The 17,732-nt window shown below is 49.1% G+C and overlaps 1 protein-coding gene across 2 annotated transcripts in view; it reads right to left on the reverse strand.

The window, feature by feature from the left end:
• The window catches only part of SP6 (Sp6 transcription factor), an 11,605-nt gene extending 8,905 nt beyond the window's left edge, over positions 1–2,700 (reverse strand). For both annotated transcript variants that reach the window (XM_006023262.1, XM_025203778.1), the window contains exons 1-2: positions 2,632–2,700; positions 2,364–2,532 (exon numbers count right to left, since the gene is read on the reverse strand). The gene's annotated coding sequence lies outside the window, so the exon portion shown is untranslated. The remainder of the gene's footprint in view (positions 1–2,363; positions 2,533–2,631) is intronic.
• Between the last annotated feature and the right edge of the window lie 15,032 nt (positions 2,701–17,732).

The raw sequence follows: 17,732 nt of genomic DNA on the forward strand, positions 1-17,732 counted from the left end.
GTTCAGCAACCGTCCCTCCCATGGGACTCCATGGGAAGTCTCTGCTTCAAACTTACTCACAGCCACTGTCAGCCAAAGGCAAGCATTGCTGACCAGGAGACTGTTCTTCCTGGATACTGCATCTATCCTAAGAGGCCAACCCACCCCTAAAGGTGATGCACTCCCTGGCACAGCTTTAAAACACAGGGAAAGATCCCACCAAGGGCTGCCCTAGGGGCTGAGTTCAGTTTCAAAGGGTGTAGGTGACGCTTGGGTATGTGGCTGCAAGGGAATCTATGTCAACTCCAATGTCCAGGTGGCAAGGGAGGCACAAGGCAAAGCAGTCACTTTTCCTACTACCCCTTTCTCCAAGCCCCACAGTTGCACCAGATCCAGACTTGGGGGGAGCAGGGCAGGAAGAGGGGCAAGCTGTGATCATAGAAATCATAGAAAAATAGGGCTGCCAGGGCCTGCAGGAGGTCATCTAGTTCTACATCAACCCTTTGTTAAAGGCAGGATCAGCCCTGATTAAACCAGCCCTCCCAAGCATTTGTCTAACCTCTGTGACAGATCCAGAATTGTCCCTCTTAGAGGAGTCACTCTGCAGATGAGATAGAGATTTACGCCTGGGCAACAGAACACCAATTCAGCCAAGTGACACCCTATCAAAGTCACTGATGGACATGTCCCTCACATGCTACCTCAGACTCGGGCTCAGCATTTGCCAAGCACTGTACAGACCAATCCACAAAACTTCCCCATCCAGCAAGAATGTTTGAGATGACAAACATACTTCCCTACTCAAATCAGGACAAACCTCCCCTGAAATCTCAAAACCACTCACAAGCCTTAACACCACAAACACTGGGTCAATTGAAATGTGCCAATAATGCCAAAATGCTTTATTTTCAATGTTTAATGTCCCCACCCCTTTATTTTCACATTTCCTTTTAGTATACATTAACTTAGGCTTCTAACCCAAATATTTTCAACTAGGAAATGGAACTTGATCATTTAAACAAAAAGAAAATGTTGAAAGGGAACACTTTGGACATCTCAAAATGCTTTTTTTCTGACAATTTTTTTGTACTGGATTTTGTCAAGCTGACACGCCCCTGTGAAGTTTCACTTTCAATAAATCATTGAACAAATGGGTCCTTGAAAATTAATAAATACTAATAAATCCTCCTAAACTCCTTCCCCTGCACCCTCTGAAGCATGGATTAAAAGCTTGATCACTATGTTACTGGTAGGAACAATGACGCAGAAAGAGAAATGATTTGTCCAAAGTCATGGACAGAGTTGGGAACAGCGCCGAAAAGAGAAGGCGGCAGTTCCTAGCTCCCTGCTCTGAGCATGAGGGGTGACCTGCTCTTGGGTAGGGGGGAAGGAGGCAGAGATCACTCATTATTTACCGCTTCCTTCCCCCAAATCTCTGTATGCCAGGGGTCCATGCAGCCATGGTAACTTCAGAGAGGGTTGTTCAGGGCCTGATCCTTTCAGCTTAGACTTGAAGCTGAAATAGCTAAAGAACACATTCAAAAGCCTGTCTAACTTTATCCCAACTACATAGTTGTCCAATAAAAGATATCTTCCTAAGAAATCCTTGCCTCTCACATCATTTCTGGACCATAATGGCTACAACATCACTCTTACACTATCTAAGGAACCCAGTGGCAGACTGCACCCTCCTCTGTATTACACTATTGCCGAGCCCACAGCATTGCTTCCCCATTAATATCCACAGGGGAAAAAGAAATTCAACAGGCCCTGCCTGTCCCGGAGGGATACAGTTGCACAGACCAAGGGTCCAGTGCAGACACCACTGCATCGGCAAGAAGCAGAGGTTGCACTCATGTGACTTACTCTCATCTGAGTCTGCTTGTGCACTATTTCACCAGGAGCTTGCCCTAAGATAGTTAAATTAATGTCACCATGCTGGCACCAACCATCAAGGAGCTCTTGGCAAGGGTGAGGAATGGATTCTGCCATCACTCACCCAAGCCTAGAATGGGGGGAACCTGGTAAAATCAATAGACTGACACCAGTGTGAATAGAAGCAGAACCAGGCTCTCTGATATCCAGGCTTGTAGGCCATTTCAGATCAGGAGCCAGTTGACTCTGACATGGCTCTTGGAAGCAGCAACTTGCAATCACCAGGATTGGGCCAGGGAGTGAAGATACAGCAGCAGGTGTCCTAAGAAGGGCAGGGAAGTGCCTCTTCCCAAGGACTGTCTGAACCATGCTCCTGGAGGAGCTCAGATCACCTGCTTCCAGGAGCAGAGCCACTAAATCCAGCTGTGGCTGGTGAGCCTGAACCCATATGCATTAGCATCCCTCGGGGGGAGATCTCCAAAGAACTGGGCTAAAGTTCGGCTACGTACGGATTTAAAAAGGCTGGTAGGTGTTGCGATCACCCTGCAGGTCCTTCCTCATTGGCTTGTTAGGCGAATCCTTTTGCCTTCCGCAAAGGAAAATCCCCAGGGCAGCCAGTCTGATGAACGGAGCCGGTCCCCAAAATGATCGTCTGGTTGAGCGCCGTGTCAGGCAGAACTAGTCCAGGTGAGTGGAGCAAACACTCAGTGACTCACTGCTAAGCTCTCACCCTCTCCCCTTCACTCCTTCCCCACCTTCCCAGCTCCGCCCTCCTACCTGCCCCAGATGATTTTAACCCTTCCAGGCAAGGCCAAAGTGGCTGATAGAAGCCTTTGCCCTTCTGGGATCTCTCCCTTGAAAGAGCAGGGAGGGGACGGGAAGCTTGCAGCAGACACCACAAACAGAGGGTAATTAAAGAAGAAAGAAACAACAGCTTCCTTTTCTGTCTCTTTTTTTCTCCCTCCTCCACCTCCTCCAAACCTGGGCTTATTGACAGCTGCAAATACACAAGTAGCAATAAGGGAGCTTTGGGCAGGGTGCAAGATCAGTGCACAGCCGCTGTTTGGATCCAGGACAGGAAGGCTTAGAGAATGTCATGACCCATGCCTGAGAAATACACCATCCAGACCCAGCAACAGGCCAGAACCTGCCTACTGTAAAGCATATACAATTATAGTACAGCAACAATTAATTGTATTTACTTCTACAGTGATGTCCATTCAAGACCTCAAAGTACTTTCTTGCCTGTCTTTTACACATCAGCTTTTTGCTTGCAGGTTTTTTGTAGCAGGGCCAGAACTTCCTGTTTGTACTATAACATGCTCAGTACATGTTTGGATGCTGTGAAAGATAGATAGATAGATAGATAGATAGATAGATAGATAGAACTAGACAATTTCATTCACCCCAAAATTAAATGATTTCTCTTTGTCTCAAGCTTATTTATTCTTTTTGCTTCACCTCTTATTTTTGAAATGTGGGTTAGGTTTTCAGCAAAAAATGCCTTTTGGAATGAGGAGCCAAAAGAGTTTCTACATGAAAATGTTAAAATGAAGCCTTCTGAAAGGTACTGTTTCATTTTGCAAATGCCCACACAACGTGTCTTACTGCCTTTGCAAACAATTGCACCACTTCTTCAGCTCAAGAATGGTCACTGAATTCAGTCTAAATTCCCTATAATTTGGGGTCTTTCCAAAACTCCAGTCTTCTGTGAACTTACTGTTTGTCAACAAAAATCTGCCCAGCTGTAGAGATAATGAGAACATCCCCTAGAGCACCTGGTATTCCCAGAGAAAGCCCCCAGGAAAACACAAGTGACCCCATTCCAACCCCTGCACTGGGTCTCTGAGAGGTCACATGAGTTCACATCAAACCAGAATGACCTCTTTGTTATCTGGCCTTTGTGAACAAATGGGGCATTCCCATCTGAATACAAAGGCACAGGTCTGCTGCACTTCACCCAGCTCCAGCAGACTCCGCTGGATGAGGTGAAAGGAGGGACCTGTTGTACTATCTGGAATGCACCTCAGTGAGGGGTCATAGCAGCTGCTTAAAGAGTTATGGCAGTGAGAATCACTAAACATGAGAGGCACCTCTCCTAGGAGGAATAGGAACAAAGGACTAAAAGCCCTCCCCTCCCCAAGCATAAAGTCCAGTCTCCTGTGTTAACATGCAATTGTTAACTGAGCGAATCCCGCAAATCACCACTTCAACAACAGTGAAAACACCAAGAACACTCTCTAATATGGCACAGGTAAGAGCTAGGGTTGGGGGGACAAAGGCAATGCTAGTGTCCTCAGTGTCCAAGTCCCTCAAGCTTAGAAATATGGAACATTCCCCATCCCATCCCCTCTAGACGACCTCTTGTAGACTCTGCTTCAAAGCCTACAGAAGCCAATAGGAAACTTTCTGTTGACTCCTGTGGCTCTTGAGCAAGCACATTATTGGGCTCAATGTAGAGTGGAAATTGATGGCCTGAGTGGCAGTGGAAGTCAGATTAGACCACTAAACAGTCCCTTCTCACCTTATGATCTAGGAAACAATGAAGTTATGAAATTCAGCCCAAAGCGCAGTGTATTTCAGTAGAATAAATAGTTGTGCCCCTGTTTTCATCCCTAAATGTTCCTAACAGAAGGATGTCAAATAGTGGCAGTTCTGGTGGAGAAGACCTCTGAGCACATCACTGGCTCTAATGGAAGAAGGTTTTAAGGCAAGAGCAATATCCCTCTTACAATTAAGTCATCTCGACTGCTAAAGTCTGTGAGCAAACAAACACCATCAATCTGCAACAGTAAAGCTAAGTTATTAATGCCTCTTGCATTTTCCAGAGCTTCCTGCCTTTTATGCATCTGTCACTCAACTATAAGCTCTTTATAGCACAGCCTGTGTCTTTCTGTTTGTACTGTAAAGTGCCCGGGACAGACAGACAGGCAGTACTGAGACCTTTCATATTTAATATTTATATGAGATAATACCCAAAAGACCCAATCCTTTTAGCAGGATTTGGGGTTTATTATGCTGGACACTGTTACATACAGGCATATGCAGACACAGGCCCTGCCCAAAACACCTTGGAGTGTAATCAATCACAAATGATAGCAATAATGTCTGCTGTTCTGGAATTCCCCCCACTACCGTGTCTGAGGTGGTTCTGGTCTGGATTTGTCCCAGAAGCACCAGACTGAGGTGTTCTCCTCCCATGTACATAACCTGGTGCATGCTTCTAACTTGAAAAAGATGGTTGATAGAAAACCCCATGAGGAGATGAAAGGCTGTTGATCCCAATGAACCCACGTCAGATCTGTAGCCAGACAGCCCAGGCACACCCTGGACCCCCTCTGATATACGATGGGAACTAGGACGGACAGGCAACAGGTGAGGGGCTGAGCCCACCCCCCCACCGTCACACTGCATACACCAGACTGAGACTGGAAGTAGGGACTGCAGCAGGAGCTGGCAATGCAGCTAGTAGAAGGGAGTTTCAGAATTAACCCTTTTACTGCTCTCTTCCCACATGAATTTGTGAGACGTGTTTACTACACCTAGCTGGGGGCTACTCCAATATAACTATGGCCCCAGAGGCTGAAACATTAGTATATGGGCCTCAGGTTGCTTGAGTTTTCTTCATGGTTCTGCTGCTGGATCTGCCCCTGAGCAAGTCACTTCCCTGTACTTCTTTCAGTCTTATCTATTTAGACTGGGGCAAGAAGACATCTTCTACTGGGTGCTTGCACAGTGCCTACCACACCAGGCCCCAATCGTGGTTGGAACCTTTAGGCCCATCAGATAAGTACAAGTAGCAAAATTCAGGGTGATTTTGCTCTTATGTCATGTTAAACCCATTAGAGTGTCTCCTGATTTGCATTGGTCCAATTAAGCCCAGAATAGAGCTGGATATATATTTTACAATCTCCAGTTTACCATCTAGGTTGCCAGGCTCTGAAAAATAGGAGATGGGACACATGTTTGCATCTTTCATAAACATATGTACATGGTAACTAAGTTGCATATATCAAGGTTGAATTTTACCCTCTGAATTATATGGCTTGCATAAGGGATTAGTTTGTGCCTAGAAAAAAAAAAGAACTCTCCTCATTTTCATATCCTCTTGCCTTTCGAATGTAACCTTCACCCTAAAAAATATACAAGAATCACTTCCCCAGCCTCTGAAATGCAGCCACTGCTGGGGTAGAGCACAGCAACTGTTTCACAGCCTCGCACAACGCAGCAAGTTAGGACAAGAAGCTCAGAAGACTGCCAAAACCAATGGAGCCTGCAAACGGAACATGCCAAGGCAGAAAGCAGTTGCCCACATGGAGATTTACCACTGGCAAAAAGTGTTAGGGCACATTCGCTGCTCATAAGCAATTCCAGATCTCAGTTTTCAGTCTCCTCCAGCGCATGGCACCTCAAGCAGCAGAACGCACCCTAGTGCTAAACCAGCTCTTTGCATTCCATAGCTGTGGGAAAAGTGCTATCTACTGACACATTGACATCATTCCCTGAATGCCTTGGTTCCTTCCAGATACTGTCCCTCCAAACACGGACCTTGCCTGAAACCTGCTCTGCCTATGACAGCCCATGAAGTGGGATGGTAACAGGCATTCCCTCTATGAGCCCCTTCCTTGCCCCCATGAATGTGCATACCCAGAACTTAATCCTGCACAAACTCTAAGGAGTTACTCTATCTACCAAGGACTTGCTGCTCTGTGGAGCAGCACATACACACGATGTGCACTGGGGAGCTGGTATTGCACTTCCAAAAGCAGCAGTGCAGGGAAGAGTGTCACAGGCCAGGAGGGGAACCCAGACACTGTCCAGGGAAGTGGAGAGGCCAGCAGGCTTGCCAAATCCTTTCTGAACTGGGAGCTTTTTGTATAATCTTGGAAGTGCTGGCATGGCTGGGAAAAGCTCTGAAGGGATCAGAGTTCCTGTGATCCCACAAGAAAGAGTGATTTAATCTCCAAGGGGCTGCCCTGGGGGCTTCCTCTCCTTGGAAAGGGGAGCGCTGGGGAGGGGGAAGATCCATGAGATTTTCTCTCCTGTTACCAGAGTGGACTGTGAACTGGCAGGGCCTGGCCCTTATTGTGAGTCTGCAGATGGGTCTTTCCATGCCAGAAATCATATCACACTTGGCAAGGGCCAGGGCAGGGCTGAGAGGAAGCTTACACAGCTGCAGACCCAGCTAACAGGTCAGGGCACTGCCCGGAGGAAGCTAGCCCCCCTGTAATTCCAGTTTGCAATCAAGAAGGGCTATAAAAAGTGCTTATAGCTTTACCCCGAGGTTGAAACCCTTCCATTACATACTCATTTTGAGAGGCATCAAAGTCCAAACCTCCCAAACACCAGTGCAGAGAATGGAAACAACAATTAGTTGGAGAGCTCTGACTTTGGATAGTAGTTTACCGGCAGGTCTGGGTGAGGTCACAGGCCCCAGTAAGGCACCAAAAAAAGCTGGCATTAGCATACATCATCCACCAATTTCAAAGGGCCTCACCACATGGGTAGTGGTGATGATGATGATACCCATTCTCCAGGTGGGGAAACTGAGGCACGGAGCAGGGAGGGGATTTGCTCAGTCACACAACATATGTCAAAGTGAGCAACAGGACACTGGAGTCCTATGCTCCTGTCCCCTGCTTTTACCTATGAAATTGCACTCTCCCTTCCAGAGCTGGGAAGGGAACCTAGGCATCCTGACTCCTTCATTCCACCTCTCCTTATCAGAACTGGGGAAAAGACCTGAGGCCCCTAACACCCAATTGGATGGACTCAACTAACTGTCTCCCTAGGGTCAGGAGTTTAATGTACCAACTCCATGTGATAGCTAAATGCCTAGGCAAGAAAACAAAGATCTGCTCAGGGTCTGAGGTCTCCCCTTCCTACTGCCCCATATGGCTAGTGTGGCTAAGGCACACCAATTTCTGTAGCCAATGACATATAAAAGAGCTGTGGTTGGTGTCACATCTGACTGCTTTTGGCTCCCCAACAGCCAAATAGCAATTTACAGCCAGGTCATCTGGGATGGGGGATGGGGCAGCCTCTGATATGATCCAAAACAAGGTTCAAACTCTCACCTCCGAGCTATCTCAAGACTCCTTAATGGCACTGCCATCACTCCACCCTTTGAAGGGCTGATACCTGCCATGTAGCTTATGGAGGGTCACATGGCCCTTCATAAATTAGATGCAGGCAGTACTGCTGAAGTGCAGCCACCTCTGGGGAGGAGAGAAGACAAGCAACCAGTACCCAGCATAATGGATCTGGTGATTCCATCCTCCCAGCTCAGACAGAAGTGTGGCTGAACCTCCCTTGGCAGTGCTTGGGCCAGGGGTGGATGCAGGAGTGCAGGACCAGTGTCTTTTGCCTTTATTATTGCTCCATGCTGCAGACTCATGTAATCGGTGGAGCTGTACTAATGCAGCCCAATGTCTGTGAACCCACATAAAGGCACTGAGGCCACCAGGATGGGCAGGGCTGGAGTGAGACCTGTTCCCCTCTCAGGAACTTTTGTACAAGTCTCCCAGAAGAGACAAGCTCAGGGCTGCTCTCCCATCCCTAGCACTAGAGGCTCAGTGCCTGCCGAGACCACACAGGTGGTGTAAATAATGTTAATGCCAGAGAATTACCGTGGGGGCATTTCCTCACCAAGCAGCGTCTGAAACACCAAGCCGTGCCTTGAAATTACAGCTAATTACAGAGCCCATTTGCATAAATTACAAGGCGAGAGGCAAATTCCTTCAATCCCTCCCGTGTTGCTTAGGCAGCAGGTTCTGCTCCAGCCGTTCACTGTGCAGAGACAGAAGCAAGAGCTGCTGGTGATGGGGTGGGGGCAGAGAGGGGTCAAGGGACCAGAAGGAGGGGAGTGGGGGAAAGAAAGTTCATGGAGCTACCAAACAATAGCATAGGTGTCATCGAGCGGCTAAAATGGCTCCTTGCAATGGTATCTCTGGTCCCTGCATTCTCTGCTCCAGGGCCTCTCAACTGTATTCTCTTTCCAGGCCTTCTCAATTCAAAGACTCCCTCAACCCTTTCAGAATCAAGGCCTCAAATTTTCTGGTCAGCTCTGGCTGCTGTACACAGCCTCAGAAAGCCAATTTAATCCTGAGCAGGGAGCAGTCTTAGTAGCACAGAAGTACCCTACCCTCTTGCCATCCCGGCATCCAAAACTGCCCCTTGCGCAGGTGTGCATACATTAGATCAGCCTTCAGATTGCTGTACCTAACATCAAGCTTCAGGCCTGCTCTGGCTGGTCCTGGGAACTGGGCAGAACGTAAAGCAGGAGGGTGGCTGAAACCCAATTTACCCCACGTTCCTGAGCCGATTTCAGCACATCCAGGCTAGAGAATGAGATGCAAATGTTAAAGTCCCTGCTTCTAGGTTGAAAAGATGAGCTGTTTTCAGGGAGGGAGCTCAAGGCCATGGAGCCATCCCAGACCAGATCTGCACGATGGACCAGATCTGCAGTTTGGACAATGGAGAATCTCAGCACTGTCAGGAGCAGCCTTCACCCCTCAACCTGGACCCAGGCAGTCATGTCCCACCCAGTTGTAGCCACACTCATACAGCAATGCCTTCTTATTCTAAACTGCTTTTGGACAGCTCCACTGTAGGGATGGAAGGGGCTTTGCCCCTGCTGCCCTCTCAACCCTGCTTCCGGAAGGGATATGGACCTGTTGCTGTCCCCCATTTAGATGCAGCTTCCAGCAGTGTTTCCGCTCCAGTCTCTCTCCAAGCCAGAAAGTGATAAATGCTGATAGACTGGGGGTAAAGAAGTTGGGTTTGGGAGCAGACCACAGCTGCTTTGTTGGGGGGTTCTATGTCCTTGAATTTCCATGAACCCTCCCAATCTTTGCCAAAGTATTGACCTGACACTGGTTAGTTACAAACCATCACAGCCTTAGCAGAACCTATCTCTTCACATCAATTACCCCAGCAGTCGGCAAACCCACACTGTTGCCCTCCTGCCTCCTGGCCCTCTAGCAGCAGCTAGGTACTTGTTCTTCTCCCCCCCCAAGGTCCCTTTTGTCTGGTGGTAGCAAAATCCTGTGCTCAGCACCCGTCTCCAGCTCCCTCCCCAGGAGACGGCGCCTTGTCGGTTGCAGGCGGGCAGGTTTTGAAGTCTGCAGTTCAGAGCCCTTCCAGGTGGCTCGGAAGCAGCTCTGTGGCTCAGACTCCCAGACTCTTGTCTGCAGCACCCGCCAGGTCTCCCATCCTTTCCTCAAATCCCTTCCTCCTCCTCCTCTCTGTCACTTTAAGACTTTGCTTCCTTCTTGGGATCTGTAATTTGTTCTCTGTTTCCTTTCTCGGGAACAACTTTTGCCAAATGCACCTTGATCCCTACCTACAGCCCCCACCACATTATACCAGACCTGAAATCCCTCCCCCAGCTCTGTTGATGTCCCTCCATCCCAACCCACACCCCCCTTCTATTCCAGTTCAGGGCACTTCCTCATCCACAGCCTTGCTGCAACCCGGCAAGCCTGGCTCACAACCCTGTCTGTTCCAGTCCTGGGCTCCCCCCATAAGCAGAGCTGTGCCAGTGTCCCTTACTCCTGGCCCATAGCCTTCCCTGTTCTGCCACTCCCCACATACACAGCTCTACTGACACACCCTGCTCCTTACCTGGGCCTCCCATCCTGCTAGGCCAGTCACAGAAACATCGCTCCCAGTCACTTGGGTGGCACACAGGAAGGGGCGCCTGGGAGTAATGACCTTGCAGCTGAGGACAAGGGGGTAGAATGGCGAGGGGGAGACAGAGAGAGAGAACCTGCCAAGCTACTAGGGGGCAGACAAAGCTGAAGGCTAGGGACCCTGTGCTGCAGCAGTTGTGGTGAATAGGGGCCACACCAGCAGCCATGCCCATGCTAGCTTTAAATGAGTTTAGCTGAGGAACCAGTAGCAGTTTAGCTGCAGCAGTGCAGACCTCAGGCAGGCTGCAGAGCCTGCCTGAGAAGCTAAGTGAATATGGGCTGGTTGGCCCATGTCGAGCTCCAGCTCCTGCCACGACATTGCTAGCAAGGCCCAAGGCGACTAACTGAAAGCCAGCTACACCTATACTATGCATGTACATACACACACACACACACACACACACATACAGAGCCTGGGCATTGGGGTGTTTTCTGCATCCTACAAACACACACACACACATGCACCCCCCTCTTCAAGCTGTCTTTGCTGCTGCCCTGTGCAGCATCCCTGCTCTTGTGGTTCATCCACATAAGTACATACACAGCATCTGCATTGCTTCTGATCACTGCATTGATCTGTCTCACACCCCCCGCCCCCAATGTATATGTACACATATATATGTATGCCCACACAGTCATACACCAGACTGCCTGCCCCACACTCTTGGCCTGTGGGACATGCACCCACACGGCATCCACAGTGCCGGCAAACCCAGCTATCCTGACAAACAACAATTTGTTTTATGACAGAAGAGGAAATTGCCTTCAGTTTCATAAGAGCCAGGAGTCCTTTTGAAGTGATCTGCCCTCCAGCAAGGGGAGGGACCTCTCTTCTTCCTTAAATTCCCTCCCCGCCCCCCCTTCCAAAAAACACACCTTTAATTATTGTTTGGGAGAAGCTCCCCAGTGAGCAGCTGGGTGGAAGCAGCCAGGAGGGACAGGAGGTGACTCAGTATAGAGGGGGTCCCATGATCGGGGGGAGGGACGTGCCTGGATATTTCACTGCCAGCCACTGAATCCCTTCCAAGGGGTAGCAATGGGGAGCTGTTCCCAGCACAGGCCAGGGATGAAAGCTGTAAGGGAATGTGAGGAGAAGGGCTGGTTTGAATCCTTTAGCCCCATTGACTGCAATGCTGCATCACTTTACAGCATCTGGGGAACATACACACATGTGTGTCAGATGGAGAGAGGGTGATCTGCAGAGATCAGTACCCCCACTCCACTCCCCACATCTCCACCCTGAGGTTCAGCTGGCCCCTTGTTACTGCTAACCTGGGCAGGATGGTCCTTGCTGGCCATGGTGGAGCAATTCCCGTTCTCACTGGTTCAGGGGGTGGTGACCATGAGAGTCCCGTGAAGGTGAGAAGAGGTGTGCATGAGGGGTCCTATTATATATAGACAGAGGCTTATCTCTGTTCATCTCTGCCAGCCCATCCTCCTGCTCCTCTCCATGCCCGCACTGACCCATATTCCTTCCTTCTCCCTCCCTGATCTCTCTTCATTGTCCCCTCCTGCCCCCACCCCACAACTGTACCCAGCAACCCATCCTCCTTTCTCTTCCTCTCTCCCACACCCACTCACTCATTGCCCCCTTCTCCATGTCTGTCTCCCCTTCCCCCCACAACCATGCGCCCTTCCCCTTTCAGATCCCACCCCACCCTATGTGCCTCCACAAACCGGTCTGATAGGCCAGGTTCCATCTACCACAGCAGCTCCAGCCCAGCCCAGCCCAGCCTAGCCCAGCTACTTGGCCATAGGCAGGGAGGGAAAAGTCAAGGCACACCCAAGGACATCTTGGCCTTAAGAGAAGGGTGGGTCTAGGGCATGGCATGGAGGGAGCTGGGAAAGCAGTTACAGGGGTGGAGAAACCCATCCTTCACCAAGAAGAATGTCCCACAGCCTGTGCCCCTGCTGCTTTCCACCAAATCCAGCCAAAGTGGCATAGGGGGCACTGAACTACTCCACCTCACCCCCTTCCCCGCTGGGATCCATTGTGACACCTATATACAGTCTTTCTTCCCAGCCCCAGTCATAGACCATGATGGTTTCCTCTGCAGTCATTCCCTGGCTTGTTCAAGCCAAACCTCTGGATCTCTTTATACAATCATAGTATCATAGAACATAAGGATTGGAAAGGAACTCAGGAGGCCACATCTAGTGCAACCCCCTGCTCAAAGCAAGACCATCCCCAACTAGATAATTCCAGCCGGGGCTCTGTCAAGCCGGGATTTAAAAATATGCATGGATGGAGATTCCACCACCTCTCTAGGTAACCTGTTCCAGTGTTTCACCACCCTCCTAGTCAGAAAGTTTTTCCTAATATCCAACTTAAACTTCCCTTAGTGCAACTTGAAACCATTGCTCCTTGTTCTATCATCTGCCACCACTGAGAACAGTCCAGCTCCATCTTCTTTGGAACCCCCCTTCTGGTAGTTGAAGGCCACTATCAAATCCCCCTTCAGTCTTCTCTTCTGTACGCTAAATAAGCCCAGTTCCCTCAGACTCTCCTCATAAGTCATGTGCCCCAGCTCCCTACCATTTTCGTTGCCCTCTTCTGGACTCTCTCCAACTTTTCCACATCCTTTCTATAGTGGGGGACCCAAAACTAGACACAGTACTCCGGATGTGGCCTCAACATTGCAGAATAGAGGGGAATAATTACTTCCCTCGATCTGCTGGCAATGTTTCTACTAATGCAGCCCAGTATGTCATTAGCCTTCTTGGCAACAAGGGCACACTGTTGACTCATATCCAGCTTATTGTCCACTGTAACCCTCAGGTCCTTTTCTGCAGAGCTACTGCTTAGCCAGTTGGTCCCAAGCCTGTAGTGGTGCATGGATCTCTTCCTTCCTAAGTGCAGGACTTTGTACTTGTCCGTGTTGAACCTCAAGATTTATTTTGGCTCAATCCTCCAATTTGTCTGGGTCACTCTGAATCCTAGCCCTACCCTAACTTTCATCGTGGTTGTGTTGGGTAATAGATGGGATAAAGCTCAAGGCACTTTCTGGATCATTTGGGGTTCAGATTCTGAGGGACCTGGACTTGGCCTCAAGTTCCACCTCCATTCCTTACCCCCAGTCCCAAAGTCTAAGGTACATTCCAGTGAGAAGTCTGAAAGCAGTTAGTAGTCTTCAACTTTGGCCTGGAGCCCTGGCATGGGTCTTGGGAGACCAAGGTCCTGTCCACTGATCTGTAACATGACTTTGAGTAAATCCCTATCATTGTTCCCTCTTTTTTTGCTCTTTGGTCTTTGGGCTGGGATTGTCTCCTACTACATCTAAGAAGTGAAGAACAAGAAAAGGGAAAGGGAGGTTCAGTGTTCTGGTCCTTGTACCCATATAGGCCTTGCTTTGCAGAACTGCAGGCCTAATTTGACTTCTGTATGTCGCTATGCCTCCTCAATGGGTGTGGGAGGTCTTGGTGGCAGAGACTGAGTCTACATAGCATTCAACATGCTCTTGGTTCTCAACCTGGTGCTACAGTCCCAAGCCAGGGGGCAGTAAGAACTATGTCTGGTGCCTCTGAATGGAGCAGGACCTTGACCTTACCCACATTCCCAGCAGTTTCCTAAATCCTGAGAGGTGGGGAATGGCCTCTGTTGCCTCCATCCCACCTTGCCCCATCCTGCTGGATGTGGAGCTCCTGAAAGGAAGAGCTAAGCATCCTGATTTACAGCAATTTGGCCCCAGCTGATGGGCAGTCTTCACCAAACATACTGAGCAGTGATGGCAAGGCCTTGAGAAAGGTTCAGGCTGCACTGCATCCCACCTTCCCCCCCAGCAGTTCTCTGAGAAGGATCTCCAGTCCTAGTTTACAGCCCAGCTCACCCCACAGCAAAATATTCTTCTGTTCATTCTTCTCCCAGCCTGAATGGATGGCCTCAGCAGATGGCTTCTGAAGAGAAAATTGCAAGAGACCCCTTCTGTCCACGAGGGGATTTCTGTTTTCTAACTAAACCCACAGATCTCTGGAACATCCCCTGGGATATCTGCTCTTCCCTCTCAGTTGAGTTCTCATCAGTTCATCATAATCCATGCTGTGCCTCAAGGTAGCATTTATCACCAGAAGCATGACTCTCTTTCAGGTTCTGACCTTTCCAATATCAACAGTCTCTCCTAACATTTTCTAAAGCGAGTTGATGGTTTTAAATAATTCAAGCCCAATTTTTAATTATGCCTGTTTAATCTCCCTATCTGTGTCCATCATGCCTGGCTGCCAGCCAGGGAGGGGACAGGAGAACTCGCTTTGCCAAATTTAGAGCACTTTGGAAAAACACCAAGGAAACTATTTAAGTTCCTTGGGGCTTCACAGGGCAAAAGGCAATTTGGGATCTCACCCTTGGAACCTTTATAATGTTTGCAAAGTACAAGCTACCCTTGAGTCAGAAATTCTATATAATTATAGATAATAAAGTAACACCTAGAGGCCTCAAAGGAGAACAGAGCCCCATTGAGCAAAGAACAGTATGGGCCCACTGACAGAGGCAGTTCTTGCCCAGAGGAGCTCATCTTAGTAAGTGGGATGGGAAAGAGAGGCACAAAGAGGGTATAGTGACAGTCCTATGGTCTCACTCAGGAGCAGAGCTGGGAACACACATCTGGCTCCTCTCCAGTGTTCTACCCATTGCATCTGGACATCATGTCCCACAGAACAACCTGGTGTTAGATTAAGCACCAAGACTTCCATGAACCCCCAATTGCTTTGCAAAACCTGTCACTTTTTTTTTTAAATTCGGGGGGGTGGTCCATGATTCTTCTGAGGGTTCCCGCCCCCCGCTCACCCAACCTGTCCAAGGGCACAGTTTCCCTGTACCCTGGTTTGTGCACAGAGCAGAAGTAAAGCATTAGTATTCTAATCTCAGTGTTTTACTCTCTTGTTGCACTGGTGGAAATGAGTGCTCAGCATCAAATCCCCATCTGGTATATATGCAAGGTAGCTCCATTCATGGGCCAGCTCTCCAGAGGGTGAAAATGGGCATTGCTTCATTGAAGTAAGTGCTGGCTTTCATGAATTGAGGATCTGACCCAAGGGCTGTCAAGAAATGGGGAATGCAGCCTAATGACTCTCTCCATAAACTGCCCATCAAGAACCAATGACAATACAAACACAATCTTCTGTAGAGCCTGCTGTATGTTCTGTTGTGTGAGAACAGTGTCTGCAGGGGCCATGACAGAATGTCCCAGACATTACCCCAGTGTGCCCCAGACAACCCAAGAGCTGCAGGAGAATGGATAGTGAAAGTGCCATGGTTTCATTGTGTGACACCGAACACATCGCAGCCCATCAGCAAAGCTGACTGTCCTCACACCATGCCCTTAGAGAGTGGTTCCCAGCCCACAGTGTGTGGAAACCCTGGTTTGGAGCTGGTCCTGCACTGGGCTGCCAGAGAAAGGCCAATAATGATTGTGAAAGCCAAACTGGGGAACAGGTTTGTTTAATAGGTGCGATCAAAGGGAACTGAACCTGTGATGGATCCAAGCAGCGTGATGTCAGCACCCCTTCCAGGCAAAGATGACAACACTAGAGCTGGATTACCCACTTGTAAATTACACCCTCCCTGGGTTACAAGCACTGAAACCAGAGCTGCCAACCACTTTCTAATTCTTCGAAGAAATCATTAACAATGGTTAATGATTTAGGCCTGAACAAGGAGATCAACTTTCAGCTTAAGAAGTTCCTGTAATTGCCCTAATTGAGCATAGGTTTGGACTCACTTCCTTGTTCTTATTGCACCGGGGAGCCTTTCATCGTGACACCTGGCACCAGGCACTGCTGTAAAAATGAGATCCAGGTGTCACTGGGGAAGCACACTCACCCCCACGGGTGGTCCAGCCATGCTTTCTGCCTGGAGCGACTGGTTCTTGGAACAGTGGGATAAGCAGAGCAGCACAGGTCCACTCCACCCAGCAGAGTTGTGCAAGTCAGAGACTCCATCTTGTGATTGAACAAGCGGGGTTTGACCCTACTGAGGACACTGGTGGACAGAAACTGAACTCATTAGAGCGACTGTTGGAGCTGGGGAAAGAACAAACCCATTGGCACCACCTGCTCCCACTACACAACCTACTGCTACACTCACACACCGCATCAGCCCCATTACATCCCATACCCAGACCCACAGCATCACTTACTCCCAACACAGTGAGTCCCACTGATATGCTCATGCTTCATCAACTGTGTTGCACACTGAGCCCTTCAATGCACACTGCATACATGGCATCAGCTCCAGTACTGACAGTCACTCACAGATGCATACTTGTGAATATGCACACAGCAGAGGCAGTCATATTTCCAAACCCCTCTGCAAAGAGTAAGCCAAAGATCTCAGGATCCCCAGTCTTCATTTCCAGCTGGGCTGTTCTCCAGTAGCTGCAAGTTACCAGAAGCAATGGGACTGGGCCTGCAGGTTCAAAGTCTCAGGCAGGGCAGGGCTGGGATAGTTGACAACATCCATAACACCTATAACTAGCTTAGTGTTACCATCTCTCAGATCTTTGGGCAAGAGTGATACACTAGGGCACTAGGGTCTTGCGACACAGATACATATCCGTTTCCCCTTCCTTGCTCACACACGTTCACATACACTATGTATATAGTCATGCACGAACACACAATGTGTGCACACATACACATGGTGTACACACTCAGTCAGTGTGCATGTAATCGCCATGCAGTAGCATCCTCAGTGGCCATGTACAGTTCCTGTAATCCACCACTGCACTTAGCCAGTGGGCAGTCATTGACAATATGCAACATTGTGTGTGTTTTGCCACAGCTACAGTCTGGGTTGTTGTGAAGACCGCAGCGGTGGAGGTTGGCCACACACAGACCTTGACCTATCTGGAACCTATACAGCAAGGCTCACTGACAGTGTGGCAGGTTGAAGCCGGGTGGGCAGACTGTAGGATCTGTTATAAGGAACTAGTTTGGTGGTGATGTTGACCTCCATTCCTCACATCAGAAGGTCTCTGCCATGCAGTCCTGGTGCAGTGGGTGTCACAATGTTAGATGTGTAGCAGGTGGATTTAAGAGATCATCATACAGTGACAGGCTTGTTTTGGACTGGATATTCTCCAGTAGCTTGCTAGTTGGAACTTCCCATTGGATATGAGGGGGAACAATGTTGTTCAGGACTGGGAGTCATGGTAGAGAGTGTAGCAGAAAGCCCCCTTTTCCTCTTGCCTG

Source organism: Alligator sinensis, unplaced genomic scaffold, assembly GCF_000455745.1.
Source record: "Alligator sinensis unplaced genomic scaffold, ASM45574v1 scaffold520_1, whole genome shotgun sequence".
In the NCBI taxonomy this organism is placed as follows: domain Eukaryota; kingdom Metazoa; phylum Chordata; order Crocodylia; family Alligatoridae; genus Alligator; species Alligator sinensis.